The sequence below is a fragment of the Miscanthus floridulus genome, chromosome 3 (assembly GCF_019320115.1).
Source record: "Miscanthus floridulus cultivar M001 chromosome 3, ASM1932011v1, whole genome shotgun sequence".
Taxonomy (NCBI): domain Eukaryota; kingdom Viridiplantae; phylum Streptophyta; class Magnoliopsida; order Poales; family Poaceae; genus Miscanthus; species Miscanthus floridulus.
The window spans coordinates 101,671,664-101,691,947 of record NC_089582.1 but is presented as its reverse complement, the minus strand read 5'-3'; positions in this window follow the sequence as shown (position 1 = coordinate 101,691,947).

Sequence of the window (20,284 nt, the reverse complement as noted above, 5' to 3'; positions counted from 1 at the left end):
AAATTTGAATTTGGGGTGCATTTGAGCATTTGAATCATTTCAAAATTACTCCAAATTTTATATGAAAACTTTAAAAACTTTGAATACCAAAGTTGATCCTTATAAAATAAGCTTCAACTTTGCTTTTTGTCACACCCCCAAATTCCAAATGGATTTTGAATTAGACAAAAGGGGCAAAAAGGACTTTTATAGTTTGAATTTGAATTCAAATTTGATTTGTTTTCCTTTTTACTTAACTTTGATTTTTGACCAGTAACATGGCCCATTAGGGTTATTTGAGTCAATTGACACATGGTCTCATATGATCACATGAAATTTGACCCTTGTGTTCATGATCTTTATTTAGAGTTTTGGATCACATACATCACATAAAATAACAACTTATGAAATAAAGCTTATTTAGTGAATGCATTCAAATTTTTCTATTTTATGAATGCTTTGCAATGCATATGATGACATGTCAAGTTTTAGTACTAGGTCAAAACACCAGAGGTGTTACAACCCTTCCCCCTTAAAGAAATCTCATCCCGAGATTTAAAACCTAAGGCTAAGTAATGGAAAAGGAAATGTGTCAAACTAACACATCATATCTTTGTTCAAAAAGCTAGTGAGGGGGGTTTTTCATTCTTTTGACAAAAGAGACAAGTTACAACACATACAAGGTATTACAACTAAATAGAAGCGAAGAAGTCAGGAAAGTTTTCTTCTAAGTAATCCTCAGACTCCCAAGTAATCCTCGGACTCCCAAGTAGCTTCATCTTCAGTGTGTTGATTCCATTGTACTTTGTAGAACTTGATTGTACGTCTTTGAGTGACTTGATCTTTCTGATCTAAGACTCTAATGGGGTACTCGGCATAAGTCAAATCAGGTTCTAGTTCTACATCACCAAAGTCGATCACTTGGTTAGGTACTTGAAGACACTTCTTTAACTGAGATACATGGAAGATATCATGCACAGCTGACATGTGATCTGGTAGCTTGACGCGATAGGCAACCGGTCCACATCATTGTTGGATTTGAAAAGGACCGACATAACAGGGCGCCAACTTTCCCCGAATCCCAAAATGATGAACTCCTTTCATCGGTGACACCTTGAGGTAGACATGATCTCCCACTTTGAATTCTAGCGGTCGTCTCCTCTTATCAGCATAGCTTTTTTGTCGGGATTGAGCTACCTTCATATTAGCTTGTATGAGTTTAACTTTCTCTTTAGCTTCCTTGACCACATCCGACCCAAAGAACCAACGTTCTCCAGCTTCTGACCAATTTAAAGGTGTCTGACATCTACGGCCATACAATGCTTCAAATGGTGCCATTTTAATGCTCTCTTGATAGCTATTGTTATATGAGAATTTAGCTAAGGGAAGGCATTCATCCCATTTAGCACCATAGGAAAGGACATATGCTCTTAACATATCTTCAAGAATTTGATTTACCCTTTCAGTCTATCCATCTATTTGCGGATGATAAGTAGAACTGCGGATAAGTTTGGTTCCCAAAGATTCATGTAAACTTTTCCAAAACTTGGATACGAACAATGACCCTCTATCAGAGACAATGGTCTTGGGTGCCCCATGCAGACTGAAGATTCTATCAAGATAAAGCTTTGCATACTATTTCGCTCGATATTTATCTCTGACTGGTAAGAAATGAGCTATCTTGGTTAGGCGATCAACAATAACCCATATTGAATTGTAGCCTACAGATGTCCTAGGCAATCCTACGATGAAGTCCATACATATATCTTCCCACTTCCAAGATGGAACTAGCAATGAATGTAATGGACTTGCAATCTTCATGTGAACCGCCTTGACTCTCTGACAAGTATCACATTTGGCCATATATTGAGCTATTTCTATTTTCATTTTGGTCCACCAATATCTCTTTCTTAGATCATGATACATTTTGTTGCTACCTAGATGAATGGAGTATCTTGAAGAATGAGCTTCATCAAGAATCTGCTTTCGTAGCTCTGGACTTTTGGGTACTACCAATCTATCTTTGAACCATACGACATCGAATTCATCAATATTGAAACATGTTGATTTTCTAGATCTAACTTTATCTTTGATATGGGCTATACCCTTACTTTTTCATTGAGCAGCAATGATCTGATCTTTGATAGTGGTCTCAACTGCAATATTGGACAGGGAACCTTGTTCTATGATTTGTAAATTCAGATGCTCCATCTCTTGACACAATGTTCGTTGCATAGGTTTCACAGTCAGACAATGGCAGTGACTCTTGCGACTCGGGGCATCGACAACCACATTAGCCTTGCCCGGATGATACTGCACTTCTAAGTCATAATCTTTGATAAGTTCTAACCATCTCCTTTGCCTCATATTCAACTCTAACTGAGTGAAGATATATTTTAAACTTTTGTGATCCGTATAGATATGACAGATATTGCCCAATAAATAATGTCGCCAAACCTTGAGTGCATGAACAACAGCGGCTAATTCAAGATCATGGGTGGGATAATGTTCTTCATGCTTCTTGAGTTGTCTGGAAGCATACGCTATGACTCTACCTTCTTGCATAAGAACATAGCCAATACCAATTCCAGATGCATCATAATAGATATCAAATGGCCTCTCGATATAAGGTTGTGCTAATACTGGTGCAGTCGTCAGCAACTTCTTTAATGTTTGAAAGGCTTTCTCACATTCTGTTGACCATACAAACTTAGTTTGATTTTTCAGCAGTTTGGTAATCGGCTTTGCAATTCTAGAGAAGTCAGGGATGAACCGAAGATAATATCCTGCCAACCCTAGAAAACTACAAACTTGATGAACAGTGGTCGGTGCTTTCCAATTAAGGACTTCTTCTACCTTACTCGGATTAATAGCTATACCTTTAGCAGATAACACATGACCTAGAAATTGTACTTCCTCTAACCAGAATGCACATTTACTGAATTTGGCATATAATTGGTGGTCTCTTAATCATTGTAGAACAATGCGGAGATGTTCCGCATGTTCCTCTTTGCTCTTAGAATAGATAAGAATATCATCAATTAACACCACTACAAACTTATCCAACTCAGGCATAAAAACTGAGTTCATCAGGTACATGAAATGAGCCGGGGCATTGGTTAGCCCAAAAGACATGACTAAATACTCATATAGACCATATCGGGTAGTAAACGCTGTCTTCGGCATGTCTTCTCATCTGATCTTAATCTAGTGATAGCCTGATCTCAAGTCTATCTTTGAGAACACCTTAGCTCCCGCAAGTTGGTCAAAAAATAAATCAGTTCGGGGTAAGGGGTATTTGTTCTTTATGGTGACTTCATTTAACGGTCAATAGTCAATACATAACCATAAGGTTTGGTCCTTTTTCTTCATGAAGATAGCAGGGCATCCCCAAGGTGATGAACTAGGTTGAATGAAACCCTTGTCTAACAACTCTTGTAGTTGGATCTTTAATTCTGCTAGTTCTTTGGGTGGCATTCTATATGCTCTTCTGGACATAGGTGTCGTTCCTGGTTTCAGATCAATTCTAAACTCTACATCTCGGTCTGGTGGCAGACCATGCAGATCATCGGGAAAGACATCCATAAATTCACATACCATCGAAATTTTCTCGGCTTCTTCAACAGTAGTTGCACAGACTGTTCCAACCATACTCTTAGGAAAGGGAAGTTGGATGAGAAGTTAGGTTTTACTATCAGGTACATTTACCCTTATGGTTCTACGCATGACATCTATGATAGCCCTGTGTTGAGTTAACCAGTTCATACCAAGGATCACATCTATATTTTGATCCTTTAATATCAGTATATTGGTAGGGAACTCATAACCTCCCAAATCAATAGGTACATGCTGAACTACCTTCCTTGTATAGATTCGTCCCCTGGGCGACTGTATATGATATGGTTCTTTTGTTTCCTCAATAGTTATCCCATGCTTCACAACAAATGTATGATTGATGAATATATGGGATGCACTAGAATCAAATAAGGTAATTGCAGGATGCTTAGCAATGGGAAACATACCAATCATTACTGGTTCTCCTTCTGGAATATATTCCACCTAAGTATAGAAGACCCTTCCAGTTTTCTTCTCAGCCTGACTCTTCTGAGCATTGCCCTTGTACTAATTCTGAGCTTGAGTAACAGGGGCTTTAGGTGCATCAGGATTATTCTTCCTGGGATACAGACATTCTCGGGAAAAGTGTCCAGGTTTACCACAATTATAACATAGATAATTGTGATTCTAGGGAGTAGTAGTGTGGTTTGCATTATTTGTATTATTTTGCTGCTATGGTGCTTGATGAGGATAAGGTGTATTAGTTGCAGGGTGAATAAAGATTTGTTGCCTGCTTTGGCTTTGTTGTGGGCGGAATGACGCACGGCCATGATTCTGAGGATGGTAGACTATCTTTTGATGCTTTCCACTCGACGATCTAGAAGCAGATACTCTCTTTCTCTTCGCCTCCTTATGTCGGTGGTAATTCTCCTCTGAAGTGATAGCAATGTTGACTGTCTCATGATAAGTTGCATTGCCACAAGTTGCCATCGTGGTCTAAAGTTTGGTGTTCAAGCCTCTAAGGAAATGATTCTTCTTCTTCCTATCAGTATTCACATACTCTATAGTATACTATGACAGGTGATTGAAACGCCCAACATAGTGCATCACCGGGTGCTCCCCTTGCTTAAGAGCCAAAAACTCTTCTAACTTCATGGTCATCACACCATCTGGAATATAATGTGCCCTGAAGGCATCCTTAAACTCCATCCAGGTGATTTGGTGACCAGCGGGCTGTACTGCTGCCAAATTTGCCCACCAGGCACCAGCAGCTCCTCGAAGTTGCTGTGCCGCAAACCTTGGTTTCTGAATCTCAGTATAGTGAATTAGCTCAAACTTTTGCTCTATTGTCCTAAGCCAATCATCAGCTTCTAAAGGCTCTTCTACCTTAGAGAACATAGGCGGACGTGTGTCAATAAAATCAATATAGGTTGACTCATCATTTCCATTATTATGGCAGCCATGATTAGGATGTGGTGCCTATTGGTTCTGAGCCAATTCCCTTAACAACCTAGCATTCTCTGCCGTTGCATTGACGAGTGCGGCTATGGCATCTGCCATAGTCGGAGGCATTGGTGGAGGATTTGGGATATCATCTTAGTCATGCGAAGTACTTGCACTAGCTCGGGTGATAGGACGAGGCATCTGTTAGAGAGACACGTTTATTTACATTATTATTTATTGAAAGCAGTTAAAAGGTTTCATGCTACAAAGGGTGACTTATTTATATTACATGTCTTGTATCCCTCAAGACAACCCTGGTTTACTAGAAAAGCAGTAAAGGAACTATTACTACTCCAAGCTCTCAGTCATCGGCATCTGTGTCCATACTGGACGAAACCTCATCTTCATCTGAGAAGTACACTAATTCCTCAGGGTCCTCCTCCTCTTCTTCATCATGGACTTCTCCTAGATCTACAATCATTTCTTCATCTATAACTTCACCATCCCCATGAGGAGGATGAAGTTGAGCGTACATCATGTGGACATTCTCATGAAGAATGGCATTGTCCATCTCTAGGTCTTCTACGTAGAACTCCAACTCATGGATGCGTTCGTTGGCCGCATCCTCTCATGTCCAGGCTTCATTCCACAGCTTGGTATTCTTGGTGATGTCCCTTCACATTTCCTCTAGCTTCTCTTGATCTTTAGCATGAGCTCGACGAAGAGTGTTGAGCTCCATGGTAAGGTTCTCGATGTTTGGGGGATTGCTTGAAGATCCTTCATCTCCTAAGGTCCTGGAACTTCCTTCACCAAGCTCATAGTTTCACGGTGCCAACTGGTGATGAGGGACTTCATGAGGTCCAGTGGACTTACGTGCGGTTATCTTGGTCTTTGCCATAGCCTCTAGAAGTTAGGGTAGGACTATAAGAATAGCTTAGGGATAATGGAGGTTAGCAAGAATGGGATTGACATTACTTACCCAACCACTTTTAAGGGGAATTATTATGCAAGTTGTTCAAGCATGATGCATGAATCGATCTTACGAATCTAGGTACAAAAGATTTATATAATCATAAGTACTAGATTTTTAATACATAGGACAAACCTAATCATATTATCCGCCATGATCTTTCAAATAAGATAGGATTGAGGCTAGATCATAGGTAAGAAGAAAGAAATTTGAACTTTAAAATGTCAAGATTGCTTTCTTTGATCCAAATCAATTTGAAGGTTTTCCAAAGTAACCTACAATGATCTTAGATAGGAACCGCTCTGATACTAGCTGTGACAGAACCTCCTAAGAAATTGGGCCCACATGCATCTATCGTTGTCTCAATAGACCTCTGATAGTGTACACGAGTTCCCAACAACTTAACAGGTCTATCGGGTGTCCTCGAGAAACCCGAATCATCCACGAATCTTTTCCGAATAGGATCCCAATCATAGACATTGCATATTATAACAGTTTATTCAAATATATACATCAGAGTAAAATATAGCAGAAGTCTTACGATAACATAGTTTACAAACCAGTTGTTTCAAACTTACAAAACCATAAGTGTCATACAACCATAGTAGCGGGATAATATTACATTAACTTTATTTATCATACAAACTAGTGCCTTGTCCAAAGGCCATTCATCATTTCTCATCGTCATTGACTTCAAACACAGACATGTAGTAGGGACCAAAACAAGCCTGTGCATGCGACTCACCTGCAACAAGGGCCGGTTAACAAACCCTGAGTACAAAAGTACTCAACAAGACTGACCCGACGTAAAAGGGGTGAAGGACTTTAGGGGTGTAGGTGTTGGGGCAAGGTAAGGATGTAGCAAGATTCAAAAGTTCTTTGCCAAAAGCATACTATTCTTGATCCTATTTTCAAGTTTTACCCCTAAGTCTTCTTAGTTCATTATCTTAACTAAGTGTTCATATTCCATGTGCTAATCCTTTTCATTCCATTCCTTTTCTCAAATTTTAGTAATTCACCAGTCCTGCATTGCTTCTATAACGAAACGAGTCTCCATATCCACGGAGCACCAGCAATTTGAATTGATTCAAGTCCCAACTAGGGATTCCTTATCACACGACATATGTAGAACTTAATCTTGCATATATCAACCTCGCTACTGGGTCCTCCTATACTAAGCCGTCTCCACGCCACCCGAGAGCACAGCACACCTCAAATCTAGCAACATTCCAGCCATGAGGGTACACGCTACTCCCGCCATCTCTCCACTCCCAGTGCATGGGCATTCATCTTAGTATCGGATTAGTCAAAGTAGGCTTACCGGAGTATGTGACCAGTACTACAAAGTGTCTCGTTCAGAAGATCCACAATGAGTGGCCTTTAAGCAACATAGTCGGCAACATTACCCAACATTCAAGATAAGTCACCCAACTAGTCTCTAGTTCATTCTATCTTCTTTCTTTCTTTGGCTAGTATGCCATCTTTGATTGTATCGAAACTTTTACTTTGAAAGCCTACCATAAAGCATACTAAGCATTCTACGCCTTTGTAAATGAAATCATCTTCAAGGATGGTAAACAATTAACAAGGTAGGCAATGCATCAAGTAGGTAACATTTGAATTAATCAACTTAATGCAATAGGTAACATAGGTTACAAACTTTTCAAAGTAACAAGGTAAGGGTTTAATGCATAAACCGGGGCTTGCCTTCGTTGACGATCTCGGGTTCTGGATTAGTACCATAATTATCGAATCCTGAGACAACCGGGGATTCTTCCACAACTTGCTCAACTAGGATTGGTTCATTCTTGGATTCTACATGAATAATAACATATGCTTACAACATGATGATAATGTAAACATGATGCATGAAATATAATAACACCTTGAGTACAACTGTCCTTCACGGTACAGTTGCAAGCCAACAAAACCACTTGCAATTCTACCATCAAGGACCACACAAGTGACTTGACCAAATTGATCTTGAAACCCTATTGGTCACAAAACATGACCAAAACAAGATCAAACTCTAACCTAACACTTAGAGTTTGCTTTTATTCATTTTTGAATTAATTTGGAAATAAGCCCAAAAATGAACTTGTTCCAAATGACCTCAAAATTTTATGTAAGCTTCCTCATGACAAATTAGTGTACCAAAATAAATTTCATAATGTTTGGAGTTATATATAGTGGCCTACAAAAATCATGGAAATTACATTTATCAATTAATTGAGCAATTTTCATCATATTTAAAAAGTTCTGTAAATCAATATTTCATATTTTTCCTAAATAGTATTCATCACAGAGAGGTCACACAAAAATTTTCATAATTTTTGGAGCTCTAAATAAATCTACACAAAAATAAAAAAACAGACACTATTCATCCATTTCTGAAAATACAAAAATTCCATTTGAACTACACAGTCGCTGACATACGGGACCCACTTGTCATCCCTAACCTTCGGCTTTGACCGCGACGACAACGGCGCTGACCGATGCTAACTCACCGACGGTGAGCCCAATGGCGACGGCCAAAGTACCAAAACGTTCACAACGACTAGGCACATCGATCTGTGGCATTACGGAGGTTGATTACGACACGAAACAAGGCTGACGCCGGCCATGGCGGATGTGGCAGCACGGCAACACTACGTCAGTGGAACAAGGCTGGTAATGGTGAAACAAAGAGTCCAGGAAGCATCAATAGCTCACCCCGAATGTGTTGAAGCAACGAGCGAGACCGGAGAAGCTACGGTGACGCGGTTCGACGGCGACAGTGATGATGGCAGAGCAGACCTCGTCGACGATGGTGTTCCGGCGACTGCAGTGGGCAAAACGACCAAGCAAGAATGGATTAAGCACTACAGCATCGAGACAAAGCTGTAGAGACAACAATCAAGGGCAACGGCTCACCAGATGATGCTGGCCACGATGAAACGGAGCTTCGGTCGAGGTCACCGACCGCGAGGAAGAAGAACGTGGACAGCGAGTTCTCGATGAAATCAAGCTATAACAACAGGTCAGTTGGAGGCGCAAGGAGTAGGCAGAACTAGGACACTACTTTGTCGGGACTAGCTTGCGTTGAAGAGGCGAGGGGAGCTCGCCGAAGCTAAGGCGGCGGCGTCGGGAAATAGAGGAGAGAAAGAAAAGCAGACGACGACGTCGGGGCTTTATAGCACGGCCAAGAGAGCGAGGGGATGACACACAGTGAGCTGCTCGTGCCAGCGTGAAGCCAAGGGTGGCCACGACCGTGCCTGGAAGGCCAGAGAAAGGACGCCGGCGGTGGGGCAGTGGTCGTGCTACTGTTCAGAAGAATTATAGAATTGCCACTGAGTTCATTTTACAAATTACTCTCAAATTTGTATAACAACTCGAAAATCTCCAAAAATAAAAGTTGTTCAAAATCAAAAGTTCTACAACTTTACTTAAATGAACATTTTCAAATTCTGCTACCATTTTGAAATTTGAATTTGGGGTGTATTTGAGCATTTGAATCATTTCAAAATTATTCCAAATTTTATATGAAAACTTTAAAAACTTTGAATACCAAAGTTGATCCTTATAAAATAAGCTTCAATTTTGCTTTTTGTTGCACCCCCAAATTCCAAATGGATTTTGAATTAGACAAAAGGGGCAAAAAGGACTTTTATAGTTTGAATTTGAATTCAAATTTGATTTGTTTTCTTTTTTACTTAACTTTGATTTTTGACCAGTAACATGGCCCATTAGAGTTATTTGAGTCAATTGACACTTGGTCTCACATGATCACATGAAATTTGACCCTTGTGGTCCTGATCTTTATTTAGAGTTTTGGATCACATACATCACATAAAATAACAACTTATGAAATAAAGCTTATTTAGTGAATGCATTTAAATTTTTCTATTTTATGAATGCTTTGCAATGCATATGATGACATGTCAAGTTTTAGTGCTAGGTCAAAACACTAGAGGTGTTACATCTTTTGGCAAACTTCTTGAAGCATGATTCAACTTCAGATTTGTAATTATGGAAGAATACCCATGTGTATCTTGAATTCACATCCTTTAACCCTCTCACCAAATTATTCTTCATTAGCTTCTTGAGTGAGCTCATCCTAACATGAGTAAGTCTTCTATGCCATAGCCATCCAAGTGTTGTTTTGGTGAATAGGCAAGTCTTCAAATTTGCATCTTTGAAGGTGAAATCCACTAGATATAGGTTGTTGTATCTAAATCCTTTGAATATCACTTGATCATCGTCCTTCTTAGATACAACAACTTCCTCCTCGGTGAATAAGCATTGGAAGCTAAGATCACACAATTGTCCAACGGATAGCAAGTTGAAGCTCAATGAAGCAACATATAGCACATTTGAGATAGAATGATCATTTGATATTGCCACTTTGCCCAATCATTTAACTTTGCCCTTTGAATTATCTCCAAATGTGATTCTTTCTTGTCCATCTACTTCTTCATCTAGTGAGGTGAACATACGAGGATCACCGGTCATATGTTGTGTGCAACCACTATCAATAACCCAATAACTTCCACTGGTCTTGTAGTTCACCAACATACAAGAGATCAAGCTTTAGGAACCCAAACTTGTTGAGGGCCCTTCACCTTCTCAACAAGTGACTTTGCAACCTAAATTTTCTTAGGCCTATTCTTGTTGAGACATCCTAAGAACATGACTTTCATTTTCCCACTAGAATCCTTTCTAAGCATGTAGTGAGCATTGAAGGCAAAAGGTCTAGCATGCTTGGGCAAGGATTGTGGTGGTGGAGTTTGGCACTCATGGGCAAAGTGACCTTCTTGTCCATACTCAAAATATCTCTTTGGCTTTGGCTTTGACTTGTGTTGTTGTTGAGCTTGAGCCTTCTTCTCTTGGTTTGCTAAATACCCAATGCCACTTCTATCCATCTTCATGATGGTGTTCATAAGTAGCTCACTTTGTAGATACTTGCCTCTTGTGAACTTGCTCAATCCAATCTTGAGATGCGCTTTCTCTAATTTGAACTTCTTGTTTTCTTCCTTGAGAGCATCATTGTTTTTCTCTTCCTTGAGCTTCTTGTTCTCTTCTTTGAGCTTCTCATTCTCAAGGATCAAGTCAATATCATGATCAAGAGTTTTTTGCACAATAGTGTTGTGGCTTTTGATCTCTTCAAGATCTTTCTTGAGCTTTTCATTGTCATTCTTGAGCTTAACAAACTCATCATAATCATTGGCCGCAACCACTTGCTTGCCTTAGCTACTAGAACTTTTCTCGATGCTCTCAATGATCAAATCATCACATGATGTAGCTATATCAATCTTAACAACATCATTGGTAGCATCATGTGGCTCATTGGATAAGAATTCTTGAGCAATAATAAGATTATTATGATTGATCTTTAGAGTTATACATTCTTCTTTTAGCTTGTTATGGCTAGTGATGAGCTCATTGTGTATCCTCTCAAGTTTATCATATTTATCTCTAAGCTTTTTCTTAGAAGATTTGAGCTCCTTGAGTTTGGATGATATAGCATCATTTGCTTCTCTAAGCTCAATACTAGCCTTTTCCGCCATATCACATTTTGCTAAAAGTGAATCATTCTTAGCTTCTAGCTTTTCATTCTTAGCTCTAGTCTTTATAATGATCTTAGTGTATTGTTTTAGCAATCTAGCAAGATCATCATAAGAAGGTGATTCATATTCATCATCATCACTATCACTATCATCATCACTAGCATGTTCATCACCACTACTATCATCATCATTTGATACCTTGAGTTCACCCTTGGCCATAAGGCATAGGTGTGTAGAGGATGGTGGTGGTGGTGGTGAAGATGATGAAAAGTCAATAACAATTGCGGCCACCTTCTCGTTGTCACTATCATCATCGGATGAGCCACTAGATGAATCAATATTCGTGAGCCAATCACCGACGATGTATGCCTTTCCACTCTTCTTCTTCTTGTGGAAGTCTTTCTTCTTGCTATCTCTCTTCTTGTATGGCTTGTTTTTCTTCTTCTCATCTTCTTCTTCATTACTTGAGTCATCTTTCTTACCCTTGTACTTGTTCTTGAACTTGTCTTTCTTGGGCTCAGTGCATTGGTGTGCTAGATGACCAAGTTCTCCATAATTGTAGCAATCCATCTCGGAGATTGATTTCCTTCTAGAGCTAGTGAAGAACTTTTTCTTGCCATCGAACTTGATGCCACTCTTGTTGAGCTTCTTTAGCATCTTGGTGGTTTTTCTCACCATGAGAGCAAGACTTGCATCATCAACTTCATCATCACTTGAGCTCTCATACTCAAGTCTTGCTTTGCCTTCTCTTAGCTAGCTTTGAATGCTAAGTCCTTTTCTTTCTTCTTTGTAGAGGACGAGCCATCTTGAGGTGTGAAGTGTATGTACATCTCATGAGCATTGATCTTTTCCAAGATTTATGTCGGTGTAGTGGTGGAAAGATCACCTTGATGAAGCATGGTCACAATATGCCCATATTTGTCAATGGGAAGGACACTCAAGATCTTTCTTACAACATCAGATGGTTGCATTTGAGTGAGTCCAAGCCTATTGACTTCCTCTACAAGAATATTCAAGCATGAATATATTTCATTAGCACATTCTTTAGGAAGCATCTCAAAAGAGTTAAGCTTTTTCATGACAAGATGATAGCGTTCCTCATGCTCACTCTTTGTTCCCTCATAGAGCGCACAAACATCCGACCATAGTGCATGGGCATCTTTGTGGCTCCTCACCTGGTTAAACACATCTTTGCAAAGGCCTCAAAAGATGGTGTTTCGAGCCTTTGCATTCCATTTCTCGAAATTCACCTCATTGCCTTGTAGGTTAGTAGTGAGGTTTTGGAAAGCCTTGTGAGGCGGCTCTAAGTATTCCAACATCTAGAGCTTCTAAGTACGCCTCCATGTGAATTTTCCAATATGGAAAATCATCCCCCTCAAAGATAGGAGGAGGTCCATCCCCGTGAGACATCTTTCTCTATGCGGTTAAGCCTAAATACATGAGCACGAGGCTCTAATACCAATTGAAAGGATCAAGATGTCCAAGAGGGGGGTGAATTGGGCTAATTCTAAATTTCTTTGCAATAATTAAATTCAATGGTTAGCCCAATTAACCTTTTGTGACTAGAAAGTGTTTCTAAAGTTCGACCGCATAAAAAGTCTTGCAACCTAAGTTCCAATCCTACTCTAGCATGGCAATTCTATGAATATAAAGACAAGTATTGAATTGCTCAAAGTAAAGAGAGAAGGAGGAACACAGTGATGTTTTGCCGAGGTATCAGAGAGTCGCCACTCCCCACTAGTCCTCGTTGGAGCACCCACGCAAGGGTATAGCTCCCCCTTGATCCATGCAAGGATCAAGTGCTCTCTACGGGTTGATTCTTTGATACTCTATTGCGGTGAATCACCCACAACCGCTCACAACTTGAGTTAGGTCATCCACAAGTTTATCCGAATGATCACCAAGCTCCCAATTACCACCAAGCCGTCTAGGTGATGGCGATCACCAAGAGTAATAAGCACGAACTATCACTTGACCACAATAAGCCTAATGAGAAGGGTGGATGAAAACTTTGCTACTCCTGATCTCACTAATGAGGGCTCTCTTTGGGATTCTCAAATCTCAATCACCTCACTAGGACCTTGCTCTTCTTGGCACTCTCAAAGGTGTTTCTCAGTTGTTGAAATGAGCAAAAGTACCCCCACACACGAATGGAGGAAGTATTTATAACATGGGCTAAAAAACGAACCATTATGTGCCTCTGCGGGGTGACCGAACGCTCCGGTCAAGTTGACCGGACGCGCTGGTCAGTTCACCCCGAATTCCAGTTATCAAATAGTGACCGAACACTGGACAGCGTCCGATCAGCATTGACCAGACACGTCCGGTCATGATTTTCCCTCTCTGGAACCTTACTAGAGTCGACCAGATGCTGGCCCTCAGTGTCCGGTCACTTCCAGACGACTTCACCTTGATTAAATGAACTGACCAGACTCTGCGCCAGCGTCCAGTCACACCAAAGCTAGTGTTCGGTCAGTATTTGACCCTCCATTCACTTATAATTTTCGAACGTACGTGAATAAAGTTTGCTCCAATTGATATAAGGGCTTTTTAGGAGTTACCTAGTGCTAGGTTTAGCAAGTGTGCACCACACCTAACCCACTAGACTCACCTAGGTCAAGCTACTCATTCATACCCCCCTTAATAGTATAGCCAAAGAAAAAACAAAGTCATAAACTACTCTAAGTGTCTCTTCAACACCAAAAGACACTTAGAACTAGTCCATCCTTAACCTTGTCGTCCATCCTTTAAAAACCGAAACAATTTCCATCGTAGGGGCATGACCACCATGATAGCCCAATCGATCTCCATTACCATGACATAACTTAATTGCCTCTGCAAAACACATGTTAGTTATAGTAATCACATATTGTCATTAATCATCGAAACCCAACTTGGGGCCTAGATGCTTTCACACATGAGACTACATGGTGAAATGAGAGGCGCTCTTTTTTGATTCTACTGTAGATCTAGCACATGCAGTCAATAAACTTAGTCACATCATGTGATGAATATACATTTCCATAATATTAAATGGGCAATCATCCCTTGCCTGGTATATGCTGATAGCTTGGATTCTTTTTAATAACTTATTTCATGCCAGTAATCAGGTCAACACAAAAGTATCTATCAAAATCAAATTCGACATTGTGTTTCACCTCATCGCTAAACCAAAAAGTTAGGCAGCAGCATGATCAGGACTACTCAAAATAGATATAGGCAACTACCAAGTAATTGAGGAATTCTCAAACTATTTGTAAAATGCACAAAATCAGAATAATCTCAAACAGACACGACTTATTAACAGGGGATGGAACCCAAAATTAAAGGAGGCCAGTGCACTAACTGCCACTACTAATTGACCAAAAATACCCTAAATACATCACTGCCAGTTCATCACTAATTCATGAAGAAAATACACTAAAATTTCCATTGCAGTCCACCAAAAGATTCGATACTTCTTTTTTTACATGAAAACTATGACATTTCAAATTTTGAGAAGTATACTGATTGATGAGCTCATTTATTGCCTACTGATTGACTAAAGCAATACTACTGATTGATTGATGGGTGGCAAGAGCCCGTGGATTCTCTCCTATTTCTGTCTTAGATCCGCCCCACATCCGCTCAAGAAATAAATACGCCCTAATTATGGAGCGGGGGGGGGAGAAAGAGAGATGAATGGTTAGGATTGCGATCAGGCTGTAGACCTGGTGCTGAGAGTGTCGTCCTCTAGCGCTGGACCCATCAGTGAGCACGAGCTGCCTCCTCCTAGGGTTCGCACCACCGGGGAGTTCACTAAGATAGGACACGGTCGCTAGGGGAGTTCGCACCGCCGGGAAGTCACAAGGGACGAGTGAGTCTGCGCCGCCGAGGGAAGTCATGTCGAAGACAGCAGGAGGCGATGGTGCAAGCCCGTCTTCCATAGTGCCCGGAAGGGGAAGCGGGAGGGGAAGGAGGTGGGCGGCCTTCACTGTCGCTGATCAGGCGGCGCGCGTGCACGAGCGTCTCGCACAAACCCTAGCCGCCGTGGCGGCCGGCCTGGGGAAGGCGACGTTTGGGTGAGAAAGCGTGGCGAGCGACGGAGGCTGTCATAGGAGGACGATGGAGGTGAGAGAGCGGTGGCTAGGGCATGGAGATGGTGGTGGCGGCGGGAAACACTTGGGCAGCCTGACGGCGTCAGGAGGAAGAAGACAGCGCCCAACACTTCTTCACCCGAGTTCCCCTGGTTTTATACCCAGGACAATTTGTAGGGGCGGTTCCAGATCCAGTCACCGATACAAATGCATTTGTTGGGGTGGTTCCTGATCCAGCCGTCCCTACAAATGCATTTGTAGTGACGGTTCCTGATATAGCCGCCCTATAAATATTTTCTATTTTATAAAATTATTAATTCTATATTTTTTATATCACAAAAACACAAAGTAAATGTATATAATATTTTGTATTATTCTATATATCCACAAATATATATAAAAACAATTGTAGTCATAAAAGTTGTAAACATAACTCAATCTTGTCGCGTGACTACAATTTGAATTTTAAAACTTTGACTACCATTTTAGGATATTAAATGATCTAAAATGAAAATATTGTAAACATAAAAGTTGTATAACTCATCAACATATATAACTTTTATTTTAGTCATCTTGTCATGTATCTTTGTTTGAACAATTCAAAATTTAAAATTCAAATAATTTTAACTTCAAATAATATTTTGAAAGAGTAAATGATTTCAGCTAAAAACTCATGAATACCAAAGTTGTAGAACTCATCAATATGTACAACTTTTATTTTGATCATCTTTTCATTTGACCAAATTTGAAGAGTTGAAATTTTGAATTTCAATAAATGGTAACTTCAAACAATATTTTGAAACCTTAAATGATTTCAACAATAAGAGTCGTGAACATAAAAGTTGTTGAATTCATCACTATCTACAACTTTTATGTTGGTCACTTCTTCATGTGCCAAAGTATTAGTAAATATTGTTCACAAATTTATATATGACTAATAGTTTCAAGAACTATACAAGAGACATGTTAATTTGTGAACAATGTTTAATATTACTTTATCAGATGAAGAAATGACCAATATAAAAGTTGTAGATCTTGATGAGTTATACAACTTTGGTATTCATCACTTTTTCAGCTAAAATCATTTAATAGTTGAAAATCTTGTTAGAACTTGTTATTTTTTTTTAAATTTGAAAATTTGAATTGCTCAAACTTTGTCAAATGAAAAGAATGAAGAAATCAACACAAGAACTTGATAGGGCATGATTTTAGAAAATCTTAGGAAAAAATCATCACATTTGGAGTTAGTATGAGGGAGAAAGACTAGTTACAAATTTTATCTAGAGATTAAAAAGAAAATCACAACTATTCATGATGATCAATGATGAATAAGTGTGATTTCTCTTTTCAATCTGTGGCTGAAACTTGTAACTAGTTTTTCTTCCTCATACTAACTCCAAATGTGATGGCTTTTTTCCTAAAATTTTCTAAAATCATGCTCTATCATTTTAGTCTAGTCATCTGTCTTTGTCACTAATTTTGAACAATTGAAATTTTGAATTTCAGAAAATGACAGCTTTAAACCTAATTTTCAACCACTAAATGATTTCAGCTGTAAACGTGATGAATATAAAAGTTGTTGAACACATCACTATCTACAACTTTTATTTTTATCATCTTTTTATTTGACAAAATTTGAACAGTTCAAATTTTGAATTTCAAAAAATGACAGCTTCAAACCTGATTTTCAACCACTAAATGATTTTAGCTATAAAGGTGATGAATATAAAAGTTGTTGAACACATCACTATCTACAACTTTTATTTTGGTCATCTTTTTATTTAACAAAATTTAAATAGTTTAAATTTTGAATTTCAGAAAATGACAGCTTCAAACCTTATTTTCAACCACAAAATGATTTCAGCTATAAAGGTGATAAATATAAAAGTTGTTGAACACATCACTATCTCCTAGTTTTATTTTGGCCATTTCTTCATTTCATAAAGTGTTAAGTGATTTCATAAAGTTTTAGTAGTAATAGAGTAGATGTTGAAATAGATTCATTTGGGTGTTGCAAGGGTAGTTTCACACACATGCATAAATATAGTCTCATACACATACATAAATATATAGTCTTACACACATACATAAATATATAGTTTCACACACATGCATAAATAAAGTCTTACAAACATACATTTATACAAACACTCCACGTTCAACAACTAGCTAGCACGCTGTAATGACTTTCTCCTTGACACCTTTTTGTTCCCATGGCAATATGCCTTTGGGTAGGTTCTTTTCTACAACACTGATCTTCTTAGAAAAGTCTATGAATAGCGGCATCTTATCATAGTTATTGTAAGCTTCAACATCGTCCACGCCATCAACTCTGATAATGTGTTGTTTCCCGGAGGCAACCACATGTTGTCTTCTTCTTCGGGAGAGGTTACTTTGTGGGTCAGACATATAGAAAACTTGTGCGACACGTGAAGCGAGCACCCAAGGGTCATCTTGGTAGCCTAGATTCTCGAGGTTTAGGACTCTCAATCCGATCTCGTTCAGTTGGTGTTGTTTGATCCAGCGGCATCAAAATAGGGCCACCGTTATATCCCTTCCATAGTCAAGTTCCTATATCTCTTCAATAATGCCAAAGTATTGGATCTTTCGCCCTAATCCATCGAGAGCCTCTATTCGAATACCACTGTTTTGGTTCACAGATTTACTATCCTTTACGTGGGTATAGTACATATACCCATTGATGTCATAAGCATTCCAAGATGTCACTTGTCTCGATGGCCCCTTTGCCAACCTACTGATGGTAATAGAGTCTATGGTTTCTCCAGGCGGTATGTTAGGGTCCTTCAACCATGTAGTTAGTCGTTGCTTATGCTGTTTCATGACTTAATCATCCGAACGACCATTTCTCTCTGGCATAATGATAGCTAAGTGTTTATCAATGTACGATTGCATCAGTTGTATACTATGCAAGACACTATAATGCACTCGACTCACCTCTTTGTAATCATGGTCGATGAACACTTTTCTACCACTGGTGCCCTTCCCAGCCAGCCTACCCTTATGACGAGAATCAGGTTTACCAATCCCTTTCTATACTTTTAGATACTCTTGATAGCACTCAACGACTTCTTTAGTACTATAACCCTCTATCATGGAGCCCTCTAGGTATGCTCAATTATGCACGTATCGACTTAGAACCGACATGAACCGCTCATAGGACCACATTTCATGCAAGTAGTAAGGGCCCAGCGCCTGTATCTGATGAACCATGTGAATCATGAGATATGGCATTATATAAAAAAGCAGGAGGTAAATACATCTCTAGTTGGTTTTGTGTCTCCACCACAAATTCATGTAGGTCACTTAACTCTTGCTTACCAATCATCTTCTGTGAGATCTTCGAAAAGAAGTAGCACATGCGGGTGATGCCATTTTCAAGAACTCTGGCTTAATAGCCCTGATTGCAATAGGTAGAAACACCGTCAGCATCACATGACAATCGTGAGCCTTGTAGTGTGTTATTGACAAGTTCTTCATCGACACTAGCTTCTTCACATTCGCTAAAAACCCAGTCGGGACTTTGATCCCCCTCAAGAAAGTGTATATAGCTCTCTTCTCGTCTAGTGTTAGGTTGAAGCACGCCACCAGCAGAGTGTATTTTTCATTAGCCTCAGGTACCGGATAAAGCTATGGCATCACGTTTAGCTGCACCATATCTTTTCGTGCTTTCAGACCATCCTTTGACTTGCCTGTGTCTATCAAGGTAGCAATGAGACTCTCAAAGACATTCTTCTACATGTGCATAGCATCAATGGCATGGGGGACCTCCAAGTCTGGCCAATAAGGCAGATACTGAAAGAAGATCTATTATTTCTTGACAGGTATGCCTTCGACAGGAGGTGTGCTTCTATCTCTGTTAGTCCTATTCAGATTCTTCTTTCCATAGATGATGCGTATGTTTTTTAACCATTATGTACACGTGTTCTTCGTTATGACATCTCTCCAGAGGGGGTTCAATCTCTAGGGTGTTGTCATAAAATCTAAAGAATAATTTGTTACGGTACTTGTGACTTGTCTTTAAGAAGCGTCGGTTCTTTAGGTAAACTATCTTCTTGGATGCATCTAGTTACACCCATGTAGTACCATCTAAGCAAACCAAGCATCACATCTTCCCTTTGATATGTCTAGACAAAGCAAACAGCGTGGGGTAATTATTGGTAGTAACAAATATTATTGCTCTACATATGAAGTCCTTCTTTCAGAATGCATCGTACATCGGCTCCCCATGTCTTCATAGCCTCTCCATTTCTTGCATCAAAGGCTCGAGGAACACGTCTATATCATTGCCTATTTGTTTAGAGCCAGAAATAAGAATAGTGAGGAGAAGGTACTTTCTCTTCTAACACAACCACGTTAGGATGTTGTACATGGTCAAGATCACTAGCCAAGTGTTGTGGTCGCTCATCCTCTTATTGAAGGGATTCATTCCATCGGTGCTCAAGCCAAACCATACATTTCTTGGGTCATTGCTGAATTTTTTATGCTTCTCATCGAACCTTTGCCACTGACTATAATCAGCCGGGTGTGCAATCTTATCATTATCCACCTTGCACTCATCATCCCACCATGTCATGAGTGTAGTTTCTTAAGAGTTTAGGAAGATATATCTCAAGCGGTCGGTCACTGGTAGGTACCATATTACCAAGGCAGAAATTCTTCTCTGCTTTGCATCGTTGTCTAATGGAGTGTCCTCT